We start from the raw sequence: 14,614 nt of genomic DNA, 5'->3' as shown, positions 1-14,614 counted from the left end.
ACTTTGGGAGGCCGAAGTGGACAGATTACTTGAGGTCAGGAGTTTGAGACCAACCTGACCAACATGGTGAAACCCCGTCTCTACCAAAAATATAAAAAATTAGCTGGGTGTGGCAGCATGAGCCTGTAATACCAGCTACTTAGGAGGCTGAGGCAGGAGAATCGCTTGCACCCGGGAGCCAGAGGTTGTGGTGATCTGAGATTATGCCACTGCACTCCAGCCTGGGCAAGAGAGCAAGATTCCGTCTCAAAAAAAAAAAAAAAAAAAGATATGCACAACGTGTATGAATCTTACAAAAATGATGCTGAGTGAAAGAAGCCAGACAAAATGCAAATTATACTGGCAGAAAGTACTTCCCTGCCTGGGCAACAGGGCAGGCAGAGATGGGTAGGAGGTAGAGATTTCCAAGGGGCACGAGAAAACATTTGGGGGTGATGAATGTGTTCATTATCTTGATTGAGGTGATAATTTCACAGATCTATACTACATATGTCCAAACTTAGCAAACTGTATACTTTAAATATGTGCAGTTTATTGTAGGTCAATCGTACCTCAAAAAAGCTGTTTATAAATAATCAGATGAGATTGCCTATTTGAGGGTGCCCTTTGCCAACCTAAATTTTGGCCTCATTGCAAAAATTTTCTTGAACAGCATTTAGGAACAGACTGACATTGTTAAGCTTAATGCTCTGTGAAATAGTCTAAACTAATTGTTTCAAAAGCCTGTGGCAGCAGTTTTCTGAGATTGTATCAGAGGACACTTTCCTTCTTTATGTAAACATAAGTTAACGTTGCCACTAGATACCATGCAACGCTGTCACTGCACTCATCTCCACCATGTTTGTGCCAACTGCTGAATGTGTTATTTCATCTAAAGAGGACTGAAAACAATGCCTTGAGTTCCCTTTGTCATGTCTGTCATGATACAGCATGACTTCTGCAGGAAACAGTTCAAGGGAGACAGGAGATTTGAACCACAGGTGGACTGGGTGGTGTATGTGTACATAGAAGTATATTCATGTGTGGGAAGACTGAGAGACAGCGAAGGACACGGACACAGAGGGACATATAAAAGGACCCTGAGTCAAGTATTAATATATGTGTTCCCTTTCTGGAAATTTCTTCCTTGGCTGGGCATGGTGGGTTTTGGAGGCCAAGGCAGGTGGATAACTTGAGGTCAGGAGTTTGAGACCAGCCTGGCCAACATGGCAAAACCCCGTCTCTACAAAACAAATACAAAAATTAGCCAGGTATGGTGGCGGGCACCTTTAATCCCAGTGACTTGGGAGGCTGAGACAGGAGAATCGCTTCAACCCAGGAGGTGGAGGTTGCAGTGAGCTGAGATCGTACCACTACATTCCAGCCTGGGTGACAGAAAGAGACTCTGCCTCAAAACAAAAACAAAAACAAAAACAAAACTCTTCCTTGCAGAAAAAATATGGGGCCAATCACTTGACTTCCAAATAACTGCCCTCCCTCCTACAACTTCTGGTCCCACCCTCAGGAATTCAAAATCCCCCAATTGATTCCTCAGCTTTTGCTTATGGAACAAGTATACAAACAACAGACACACAGGCATATTTGTGCATCTGAACCCCAAATCCCTCCAACAACAGTGCAAATGTTCCCTTTTATTTGCTTCTTAGCAGAAGTTGTCAGAATCCTGTATTACTGTGGAGGCCTCTCTTCCTCACTCTCAATAGTTCCGTCTCACTGTGTCTCTTTATACTAACTCACTGTTTCCTAAATTCAGCTGTGCCAGTAGTAACTTGGATTTGATTAAAACAATGAAGGTGGCCCATCATTATTATTTACGAACTACTTTTTTAAAGTGATTCATTCATTTTATATATTAATTTATCTTTTCAATGTGCCTTTACTTCTTTAAATAGGAAGCCAGTAGCCCTTGGTAAAGGGAGAAGGTAATTCTAAAAAGAAATACAATGAACATTAAAGCTGTGAGTAAATGCCTATGGAATTTCCCAGAAGCCTCTGGGTCTACATGCAGCTCTCTCTTTGTGGCTGGTATGTCTAATTAAGGCATCTCTACCACTTGCTGATATCCCTTTTTAACAAAGGGATACTTTACTTTCTTCTTCACTAATGAATGGGACTGAAAGAGTTTTAAAAAGAGAGTAACTGGTTACATGTGCTGAGTAGGCACCACCTGAAATCATCTCAAGCCATCGGAGTTCCTGCCTCTGATATCTCATTGAGAGCCTGTCTTTCTGAGCCTTGAGGCCAAGATGCATTCAGAGTTCACATAAAAGTCTGACCTACTCTGAGGACCTGGTTGTAAGCATCAGGGAGGGCCCCACTAGCCCATATGGCACCTTTGTCCAAATGAAAAAAATGCCCCCTCTGGGGAGATGAGCCCTGCTGTGTTCAAGGTTTGGAGAGAGGATGGTGCCTGTGGGAGTATTTGAAAGGGCCTCCCTTGCTCCAGGCCAACATAGCCTTCTGCCAGACAGCACATGAGGTGGATCTTGGCCCCCCTTCAGCTCTTGGCTGGGTGCCCTTGGGCAGTGATCAATAGACACAACTATACATGATGGTTTGCCAAGCATTACTTAAGCCGCAGCATTTTCACTAGTTACTATAAATTCATAATTCAGGGTCTTTTAGGGCTTTTTAGGGCTGTGATGTCCCACCCCAATTCCTTTCTAGTTTCTGCCTTTGGTGTGTGCAGTTGCTCAATACGGGGATGCAGAAGGGGATTCTACTGGAGAAAAACGAAGCATTTGCAGTTCCCTTGAGGGTTCCAGATGTTCCCTGGTTTGGGCTCATTCCTGCTCGCCTTGTCACCTGCTACATTGGAGGCTGGCTCTGGCGGAGAAGCACCCCTTCATGGAGATGGCTAGGTTCCCTTCATTCGTGCTGATATTGAATAGCTGAGTAATCAGCTGAATTTGGAGGTATGCCTCTTTTGCCGAAGGCACACACTGGTGAACATCGAGTCAAGGTAAATTATTGAAAGCAGCAGAACTGACAACAAGAGGGTCTATTGTTTAAGTAAATGCATTCTGACTGTCTGAAGACACAGCTCTGACCTGCAAGATTAGAACATTGACAAGGGTTGGTTCCAGCAACAAGAGGTGGATTAAAAATGCCACAGACAGCTGACGGCAGGAGGGGCTGGGTTATATTAGCACAGACAGGAAGCAGATTTTTTAAAATATGTTTTGCTTCTTACTCTCTGAATTCTGGGTTACTCACAGCTCAGCCTGCATGATAATTTTTAAAAGAGGATTCTAAAACATAAGTTCAAAGGTGAATTTGTTTAGCCTTTTACAATAGCTTACATAAAGCCACCAACTTAACAAGTCCACATAAATAAGACAGACTTGGTTCATAAAGACCAGTGGGAGTTGAAGGGATTGATGAGAAGGAACTAACCTTGTCCAAGCACAGGAGCATTGACTGGTTAGCCCTCTTTGAAGGTAAATCCTCTGTGCCAATCCCTACTAAAACAATGCCCCATACCCAGAGACAAATGGACCCTTCTGACTCCAGCCCGGGCTTTTTTTTTTTTTTTTTTTTTTTGTCAAAGCCAAAGGATACCAACCTAATCTATGCTTTTAGAATATCCAAAAGGGGCTGCTTTTGAATACTAATTTTGAAAGAAGGAAGGAGAAAAAATAATCCGCCCAAACCAAAAGTGTCAAACCGGCATCAGCTCATGAGCCATTGCCAAGTGATGAGGAGTGACTGCTTTGAACACTGAGTTAAGAAGGATTCTGGGGTTACACCTGGGACCAAAAGACAAGGGGCTATGTTTGATGATAACTTGAAAATACAGGATGACCTAGTTTAGACCATGATGTACTCTACCACAGCCCATCCCTCCCCAGCTGCCTCTGGCCAGCATCAAAAATCAATCTTTTCCTAAGAGGAAATAAGTTAGTATAAATGTTCTCTTTAGAACAAAAACATGAAACTGAACATGATGAGGACAAACTGCTCATTCAGAACAGCATCACTGAAACAATGATGAGACCCCTCGGGCTGCCCAGAACAGCTCTGTGAGGCCTGTGTGACCCCAGAAAACACTTCCTAACCAAAGCCCCTGGCTGCCTAGTTTTTAAATATCACACTGCTATGTCAACAAGCTTACAAATGGTCTAACTCTCATCATAGTCAATATCATAGACAATAGTCTCACCTTAAGTGCTAGTTCTATTTTCAGTTCTGGGACAAACAGGGTTTTAAAGGTCTCTGGGTTTAAAACTTGTATGCATGAATTTCAGCCCACTAGAAAAAGAGGCATTTGACCCTAGACCAGGCATTGCCCTGGTGCCATGGACAAGGTTTTTGAGAACTCTTAGAGGCCCAAGACAGACCTAGCTACCTCCTGGTTATTGGGACTCACTTCATTATACAGAGAATGTGGTATTTGACAGTCTTAGAGTTCCACTGGGTTCCAGGCATGAGGATCTCAGAACACGGATTGCCTCCTGCTGGCCCTGCTGTGACCCTACCATGAGGGGACCAAGGATCCTAGGTACAAGGATCCTAGGCCCAAGGAACTTGTCACAGCCTGGGGATGACACATTTAACTACTGCCCAGCTGAGACTGTAAGGGTCTGGCAGTCCCCAGTGGAGGTGACTCTCTCTGAGTTGCTAGTTTAGCAAATAAAAATATAGGATGCTCAGTAAAATCTGAATTATAAACAACATATAATTTTTTTAGTTGTTATTTACTGTAATTCGGGTTTAACTGGGTGACCTGGCATTTATCTGGCAGTTCAGAGACCTACTCTGGTCTGTGAAGAAACAGATTTAAGACAAGTGCCTGTGTCCCTCTCTGAAGGGATTTACCTATCCTCCCTAGTCCAATGGGCCACAACAGCAAAGCTTGTTTATTTTGCAGATTTCACTAAGAATGGGCAGTAGACCTTCAAAACTCAGTTCATCAACAGTTGTATATGGAGGGTGTTAATGGTCATGGGACATCAGGAAACATTTACTTAAGCAATTGTTTTGGCAGCTGGTCAGGAATTCAGGAAGCATTCTAAGCCACTGATCATTACTGTGACAGTTCAATATGTGGGAAAGGCATTTGGGAGCCTTGTAAAAGTGCAGGATGTGGCAGTGCATCAAAGTCCCGTCATCATGCATTTGTCTTAAACTTTCCACTGCAAGGCAGTATGATAAAAAAAAAAAAGAAAAAGAAAAAGCACATGTATATATACATAAGTAGATACATAAAACAAAGTTCCAATGTACTCATGCAATAGATAAACTTAACTTACAGAAGCAATGCAAGAAACCAAAGCCATTTTTTTCTTTTTTTCTTTCTTTCTTTCTTTTTTTTTTTTTTTTTTTTTGAGACAGAGTTTCACTCTTGTCACCCAGGCTGGAGTTCAATGGCACGATCTCAGCTCACTGCAACCTCCACCTCCCAGGTTCAAGCGTTTCTCCTGCCTCAGCCTCCAGAGTAGCTGGGATTACAGGCGCCTGCCACCACACCCAGCTAATTTTTTCGTATTTTTAGTACAGACAGGGTTTCACCATGTTGCCCAGGCTGGTCTTGAACTCCTGACCTCAGTTTACCCACCCTCTTCAGCCTCCCAAAGTGCTGGGATTACAGGCATAAGCTACCACACTCGGCCCAAAGCCATTTTTTAAAATCTCCTTGGTCATATCCTATATAACTCACATGGGGAAAGCAGATTTCAACAACATGGATCAAATTCAGTCTAAGAATGTAAAAGTTAGAGAAACTTAAGAAAATTTAAGTCTTAGAGATTCAAAATTGAACTCAGAATGTATAAACATGGGCACTTGCTCAAAAAGGTGTGCTGAAATCATTCAGGGAGCACATGAGAGCTGGGTCTATTATCTCGTAGGATTCTCCACCTCAAAAAGTGAACAAAAGACAAAGTTATAACAAGTAAGTAATTATTCACAATTTTTATTTGCAAGATCTTTAAAAGATACTGTCCAAAGTAATAAAAAAGTATAGTATTTCACTCAATGATTATTTTTCTATTATATTACCTTCTATTTCCTCACTAAATACACTATATGTCTATGCATTAAAAATCATTTGAGTACATGATGGAATGACAAAAATACCCAAAAAAAATCTGTTGATGTTTAGATTCAAGCACATTCATATTTCCAACTGATGGATCAACAGCCATTGACTTTTCCCAAAGCTGCTAAAGCAATTGAATGTATTTAAGATTTTTTTATTGCCTGCTCTGTAACTTTGTATAAATCTCTGATAATATCGAATCCAAAAACTCTGCTTTCTTTCTTTTATAATTATGCCTGGTTACATCTACTCTATCTTCCAAAAGAGAGTACAAGGATCCTAGACCAGAGGAACGTGTTACAGGCTACAGATGGCACATTTAACTCCTACCCGGCTGAGACTGTTAGGGCCCAGCAGCCCCCAACAGAGGTGACTCTCCCTGAGTTGCTAGTTCAGCAAATAAAAATACAGGATGCTCAGTCAAATCTGAATTTCAGAAAAACAACAAATAATTTTTTAGTTGTTATTTACTGTAATTCGGGTTTAATTGGGTGTCCTGGCATTTATCTGGCAACCCTACTTCCCTCCACAATGTGTTTCCAGGTATGGTGTACAAAAAAGGATATTCCTCCCTAGCATCCTGTTGGGAAGACTGCAATTTAAGCAGTTAAAAAGTTGAACGTTCTCATTGTCTGCATCTTGTTCTTGAAGGCCTCATACTTTAAGGACTTTCAAAGTGACTTTGCCCTGCACTTCCAGTAGGAGAGGTTCTCTTCGCGGGGGTGGCGGTGCAGGGCAGGCGCAGAAGACAGTGGCACATGGTGCCATGGGAGCAGCATGCCTACAGGTCTTTCAGGATCCACTTCTCTAATATTGCACAGCTCCTAGGGCATTTTCTGCATAATAATAATGTGTTACTATTTTTGAGCACGTGTTTACTATTGGCCAGAAACTGAAATCGGCAAGCATGTTTGGATGCCTCCCATTGAGAATGGAGATTTAGCTCCACATTTTGAGAAGTGGCTCAAAAATATTCCTATAAAAACAACTGGAGTTTTAAAGGTTCTATTCACACTTTTAAAAAATTATTTCCGTTGGGCCAGGAAAAAGCAGCTGATCTTTCTTTTTCTTCATCTTGAGCTCTAAAACATTTTGTTTGTTCCCTTCTGCTCTTGATGAGACCTTTACCTACCCGCAACTAAAGAATCCCTCAGTCAGCAACTTGTTATCTTTTCCCACCTGCAGAAAGTAAGCTTAGGAAAAAGACAACTAAGAAGAGAAAAAAAATCAACCACCCAGGGATATTCAGAGGTTTAATTATTGCCTGAAAAGCAACACCCTTTCACAGCATCTTTAAGACTGCTTTTCATAATTACTTACTGATTGAAACTGGGACTTACAACAGAGTAAACCCATTTCCATATTAATATTAAGTAATGATTAATGTGGCTCAGGACCCAATTCAGGATCTGAAAACATGGACTAAGTGGAAACTAAAGAAATTTAACCCATAGGGTATATTTGCTACTTGTCTCACAAATGATTTTCTATTCAATAACTAACATTCAACAAACTTATATTTGTGTGGTGATAACTCACAAAGAGGGAATTCAAGCAGTTACCTCACGCCATCACAAACACATGACCTCCTCAGACCTGACATCCTACTGCCCATTTTTCTCTCTCTCCCTGTCCCTCCCCACTGGTTCTAATGCTTGTTTTGTACCTTCTGTATTTCTCTGTGTGTCTCTCTCTCTTTTTCTCTCTGTGTCTCAGTCTCTCCGTGTCTCTTTCTGTATCTCTTTATCTGTCTTTGTCTCTCTTTTCCTGTCTGTCTCTCTCTGTGAGCCATTCTCTCTTCTTCTCTGTCTTCTGGTAGTGTCTCTCTCATCACTGTCTCTTTCTGTGTATCTCTGTGTGTGTCTCTGTCTCTCTCCGTGCCTCCCTCTGTCTCTCTACATGGGTCTTTCTGTGTGTGTCTGTGTCTCCTGTCTCTCTTTCTCTCTCACTGTTCTCTCTGAATGTGTCTCTTTCTCTCTCTGTCCCTCTCTCTGTCTGTGTGTGCATCTTTCTCTGTGTGTCTCTGTCTCCCATCTCTCTGTCTGTCTGCCTATGGTCTCTCTGTCTATCTGTCTCCTGTCTCTCTTGTCTCCTATCTCCCTCTGTCTCCCAACTCTTTCTCTGTCTCCTGTCTCCCACTCTCTGTCTCCTGCCTCTTTGTCTCTCTCCCTCCTTCCAACACCCTCCCTGGCTCACTCTCTCACCCCCTTGCATCACACCTGCACCCTCTCCCTTTCACTTACTTGAGATCTCTTGCTCCATCCTGTGCTCTCTCACATGGCCTAGTTCATGGTTTTGTTCTCACTTCCTGTCTCCAGCCCCACAGAACCCAACAGTTTCAGCACCAAACATAAAGCAATAATTAACTAGATTAGCTAAGAGTAAATAATTTTTATTGTTTTATCTAAGTGCATACAAATTTCTAAGTATTCCTATGCTTAACCAAACTCCCATGTAGGGGAAAAAAACAGCTACACTCTTACTAATTTTCACTGTGAGAATTAAATGTCTTCAACTGTATTTATCTGAGAGCACAGTATCACAATGGATGGACTGCATACTACCCTTTTAAAAAAGTCCTTCCAACTTTTGCCTTTATTTTATTTTATTTTTTTATTTAAATATGGAGTTTTGCTCTGTTTCCCAGGCTGGAGTGCAATGACGCAATCTCAGCTCATTGCAACCTCCGCCTCCCGGGTTCAAGCGATTCTCTCGCCTCAGCCTCCTGAGTAGCTGAGATTACAGGCACCTGCCACCAACCCCGGCTAACTTTTATATTTTTAGTAGAGACGAGGTTTCACCATGTTGGCCAGGCTGGTTACGAACTCCTGACCTCAGGTGATCCACCCGCCTTGGCCTCCCAAAGTGCTGGCATTACAGGCGTGAGCCACCACTCCCGGCCACCTTTATTTTAATATATTAACTATGGTTTCCATGCCATAAGCTTGTAAAATCAAAATTCTTAAACATTAAAAATTCCATGACAAGCCAGAATAATGATATAACAATAATTTCTTATTGTTTTGATAGCAACTGTTGGAGTTGCTATTTGACACATGCCTCATCCTCCTTAAAATTCCTTTGATAAGAAGCAAAGCAACGCCAAGCATACAAAGCAGCCACAATATGGCAGGGATTTTGAGTAACAAGTCAGATCTATCTATTGACAAGGATGAGAAATGAAATTTGGGAATGCTAATGGTGCTTAGGTTCATATTTTCTATAAATATTTAGCTTTAAATATTTTTAAAGTAAAATCTATTTTTGTTTATTCTTCTTCACAGAGAAGAATCTGTCCAAGAGCTAATGAATGCTCTCAAGAATCCCAATCTTACAGGAAATGCATAATTACTCTACTGCTCTAACAGGCACCACATCCAGAACCTAATCCCTAAGTGGTTAACCACAGGGCAGCAGTCTCCCGACGACCTGTTCATTTCCACCAGCCTGGGGTTCAGGAGGATTTTTCAGCCGATCCTTTAGATGCTTGGTTTAGCAAATCTAATTATGATCTTTATACACACAATGTTTTCCCCAAGATTATATCATGTCCCTGGCATTCCAGAAACTAAGTTACAAGGCTTTATTCAATTTTTCAAATTTTTTCCAGAGTTCAATCATTCCTATGTCATTCACTCACATTTATTTAGTAAAATTGCATGCCGATAGTCGAATCCTTTCTTAAGCATTTAGAAAGGAAAAAAAAGTTTTACTCTATGAACTATTTATTATGTCTATTCATTCATACATAGGGACCAAAAATAATTAAACCGGTACCAAAAATTAAGTAGATAATTATTTTCTTCTTTGCTGGAGAAACTCTTCTCATTTATTATACTATGTTTATTTATCCATTTCTTGTTCCACCACTTTCTATCCATTCCATAATATCAAAGTCATATTCTATTGGAATACATCAGGAAACAAAAAAGAAAAGTCAAGAAAACTCTTGTTCCATTATAATTATAATTATAAAGACAAAATTGATGTAAAGGAGTTTCAAAGTGTTAATAAGAATTACAGATGAAGAAGCGAATGCATCACCAAACTGGTAGAAGAGCTGGGAGTAAATGTGAGAAAATAATTTAAAGTAACCATCATAAATTGGAAAAAAAATCAGATTATTCAAAGATAAGAGCTGAATAAGCAAAATAAAATGCAGATTCTAAATATATGCAAGAAATGCAGAAGAAAATTCTAGGGGGAACAGAAAACCACAAATTGTTTCTAATGATCACAGGTAATGAAGACAATGTGATGTTGGAACATATATGTAGAAATAGGTAATAAAGAGACCCAGTTCTGTCCAGATAGTGAACAAGTACAGCTCAAAATCTCAAATCCAAAGGAACATTCCTGAATTTGATGTTTAAAGAGATGGCCCATGGGCACTTAGAGAAAAAGTAAGGATCATCAGAAACCACCATGGATTGTCTCAGAATGATGGACAGTAGACTACTCTTATTTCCTTTTCGAATACTGTGCCCAGTCTTATTAATGGAAATACTAGCAGGACATCTGACAGTTTATTGTGGGGTCCCTTTAGACCAGGGCCTATTCCTGCCCTGGCTCCAACACCAACAGGCCTTTCCTCCACATATGCATCTGGACCAATACAAACTACATCAAACATCTGCTTGAATCTTGGAGACTAGCCTCCACCACCAATGCGTCACATCCCCACTCCTTTGATCGCTGCCAAAAATGTAAATTCCTATCTATGCATTCCCAAACTCTCTTCCTCATCCTTGTTCTCCCTGGCAACTGTCTTCCTCTGCTCCCTGCCCTCCAAACCTTTCCACTGTACCTTCTGACAGCCTTGTTCCAGGTCAAACAGCCCTTAAGCATCTATAGCTCTTCTCAGAATACTGTTTCCAGCTTCTGACTTAAACTGAAATCTGACTGCCTGTTGGAGATATGGCCTATTCCCCTGCTGATGCCAACTATTCCCTCCTCCCAATCCAAGACATGTGGATTAGTCTGTCTGTGAGTGACAGAATCCCCAAGATAGCAATGGCTTTAGAAGATAAGACAATGTATTTCTCTCACACATAAAAATAAAAAATACCTTGAAGTGGGCTTCACAAACTCAGGAGGAACCCAGGTTACTGTTATCTTACTGGTCCACCATCCTCAGCAGGGCCTTCTGCCTCATGGTACAAGAAGGCTGTCAATTTACAAGAGAGCACAAACATATTGAAGTTAGCAAGAAGACAAAGGGCTTGTTTTTTCTGTCTTTAAGGAGGCTTTGTGTCAGGTGCATGTGCCACATCCACTTATACTCTATTAGACAGAATTTAGTCACATGGTCACACTAGTTGCAAGGTGGTCTGGGAAATGTAGTCTTGCTCTGGGTGGCCATGTGCTCAGCTAAAAATTATGTTTATATTTTTAAGGAAGAGCAGATATGGAAAGTCAACTCACAATCTCTGTCTCAGATGTGAATATGTTACTCCTTGGGCTACTTCCAGATTATATGCCTGTCTTGTTTTATAAAGATCGCCTAGTCACTTCCACATACTCACTGATACCTGGCCTGTGGTCTTCATGACATCCCAAGTCTAAGGCAACTCTCGCCACATTCACAGAGCCTACTCAGCACCCCTGCATAATAATTATTCTACATCCTCAATGCTGAGACTTCCACTTCCCCTCCAGCTCTTCCATCGTCTCCCCTATCCACACATTAAACTCTGTCTTCATCTTTGACATCTAAAATTCACCCCCCATTACCACAATCACAACCACCAATCCCCATTTCCTATCTTTCCAGCTTTCTCACTCTCTGCCCTGACACACATTAAGACCTCTACTCCTCTGATAGCTACATTTCTCCCAGTCTATTAGGCTTGTACTCTCTCCCTCTCTCTTCCTCTCCTTCCTTCCCACACTCCCCACCCACCCTTCCACCTGCAGCCCAATCTGGACAACACAGTTGTTCACAAGAACTATCACCAGCAGCCCAGATTCCCATAGAATCACACCCCACCTTGCCAGAAAACCTCCATCTTAAATCAATTATTTCTAAAGTAGTAGTCCTCAAAACTGGCTTAAATTCATCACATTATCTTAAAATTATCCTTTTATGCCACTTTCTCTTCTACAAAGGCCTGTAACTTCTCTACATTTTATTTCCAAAAGTGGCACAGTATGTGATTCACAGGAGACATCTCATAAATGTTGATTGGTTTATGGGTGGAATGATGGATAAATAAGTTGATGACAAGAAGAATATAAACTGGACTGTAGTATACTTAGGTAGATTTGCAGATTTGTACCTACTTAAAAAAAAAAGAATGCCAATCATGATGAATATAAACCCAAGGGAAGTAGTGAGAGGTATTGTTCATTACTTTATCCTTGGATTTGTCCTACTCAGAAATATGAATGAGGACTTTGTTGGCATGGTTATTAAAAAATACCAAAGACCTGACACTAAGAGAGTAAAATAAATGTGGTATTCCAGAGCAAGATCTGAAGGCTCTCAATAGGCTAGAATAATGGTCCAAATCTTCACTCTTTATATAATAAATATATATGTATTCTATATAAATAATCTTTATATATAATCTCTTTCAATCTTTATACATAACCTTTTTATTTTATGTAATCTTTACATATAAATTTATATATATTAAAATAAGGACAAAAGTAAAGTCCTTCATTTCATTTAGGTCCTTTACTTAGATCCAAAACCCCGATTTCACAGAGGCAGCAACAAAATAGAATAAACAGAATTATACACATGAAAATATATCTGATAAGGTTTCATTTTATTGCAAAGTTCAGCGTAAATCAAGAGTTCCCCCAAAGCTAATGCTACTGCATTCTGTCTTAATAGACATAAGACATCAAGAAGTGAGACCTACTTTAGTCTGTGTATAATCACACTTTGAACATTGTTTTTAATGCAGGGCACTCATGTGTTTTCAGAATAATTTGAATGGACCAGAACAAATTCAAAAAAAAGTAACCACACAAAACTTATGGGAAAAGTGTGCATGTGAATCACTGTTGTAGCTCTTTCTATGCTTAACGAACAACATTGCCAAATGCTGTGGTTTTATACCCTTGTGATTTCAAAATGATCAATGCCTGTCACTTAGTAGAAATCTGTTAAATAATTAAGTGAATAAAGACAAATGCTTATTGCTCTTATATCAAGTTTTTAAAGATTTAAGACCCTTCTATTTGCTTAATGTAACCAATATCTTTGGGTCCTCTGCCTGAGTTATCACCCCTAAGAGTCTGAGGTTTTTTTTTTTAAGAAAAGTCGCATTCCTTCAAAATAACTAAAAGATATTATATATCTCCATTTATGTAATTCTTATAAACAGAACTTTGGTAAGTCTGGTTTAACATGAACAATCCTGGAGGAACAGGCTAAGAGTATTGACGATATTAATAAAGATCATTTCCTAACATTCTATGAATACCTCTGACCTCTCTCGCTTGAGCCCAAAGAAAAGAATTCTAAAATGGAATGGAGTGATCCAGAAAAGCTGATTCAATTGTATTATTTAAGTGCACATTGATTTCATTCTGCCATGTAAGTCACCATGACCCTCTGTTCAGTTGAAAATTATATCGGAACCATTCTTGGAAAATCAGTCCACTTGACAAAAAGGGAATATAATTGTATGTAAGTCTATATTATGTTCATGGTTAAGCTGGATTTATGCCCTTCAAAAGGTGAATTCACATATTTCTGAAATACAAAGTCTTTCTTAAGGAGATCACCTGTTATCATTAATTCAACATCTCGTGATGACACAAAATCCTCACTGCAGTAAAGTAATGGAAAGACACACAGAGAGAAATACAAAATTTACTGACCCTTCCAATACAGAAATCAATGCAGAGCCATAGATTTTGGGTTCCCAGAATAGGTTGTCTCCATCCCCATCACACACTCTTAGATGCATTTAATAGAGGAAGAACGTGAGGTAAGATCTGAGCACAGAGGGCCAAGATTTCTACCACAGCTGTGAAAAATAAACATTTGGCTGCAATAACAACGTTCCAAACACTCACCCACCCAGCCTCTGCACAATTAAGCAGTTTTGATTTTTAAATAGATTTACTTTGTTAATGCTTTTTTATTGAACCATTGAAATATTTTGAAATAAATACTTTAAAAAGCCTTACAGCTACAGGATGAACAAGACTGCACAGCAACAATTAAAACCAACCAGTACACAGAAAACCAGGAATTGTTAATAGACAAAAGAAGCTGTCAGAAATTTACTTCCTCTATTTATTTAAAATGAATGCTTTCCTTAAATTTTCTACCATATCCATTGAAGCATAATATTTTCAAACAATAAATACACAGAGTATGAACTGATCATCCCTGAAAATATGTTAACATCAGATTTGAGTATTTTAACTATTTTACAGATTCTTTTGTCCATATTAAGCATAAAAAGGAATGGAAGAAAACATTACTAGATTAAAGAGCTTAGCTATGAGATAGAGTAGAGGGCTGGCAAATGCATGGAATGTATGTTACCAATCATCCCTCCAGAACCTGCAGACCCAGCTGATCCCAGCACTTCCCACTGCATCCAGAGG

At 39.9% G+C, this 14,614-nt stretch overlaps 1 protein-coding gene across 7 annotated transcripts in view; it reads right to left on the bottom strand.

The window, feature by feature from the left end:
* LYPD6B (LY6/PLAUR domain containing 6B) overlaps window positions 1-14,614 on the bottom strand; it is a 176,109-nt gene that overhangs the window by 110,882 nt on the left and 50,613 nt on the right. For 3 of the 7 annotated variants that reach the window (XM_055380175.2, XM_055380185.2, XM_055380178.2), the window contains exon 2: window positions 11,109-11,207. The exons of the other annotated variants lie outside the window; for them this stretch is intronic. The gene's annotated coding sequence lies outside the window, so the exon portion shown is untranslated. The remainder of the gene's footprint in view (window positions 1-11,108; window positions 11,208-14,614) is intronic. 7 annotated transcript variants of the gene reach the window in all.

This window comes from Gorilla gorilla, chromosome 11 (assembly GCF_029281585.2).
Source record: "Gorilla gorilla gorilla isolate KB3781 chromosome 11, NHGRI_mGorGor1-v2.1_pri, whole genome shotgun sequence".
Classification (NCBI taxonomy): domain Eukaryota; kingdom Metazoa; phylum Chordata; class Mammalia; order Primates; family Hominidae; genus Gorilla; species Gorilla gorilla.
The sequence above is the reverse complement of the archived record's forward strand: the minus strand, read 5'-3'. Positions and strand labels throughout refer to the sequence as shown.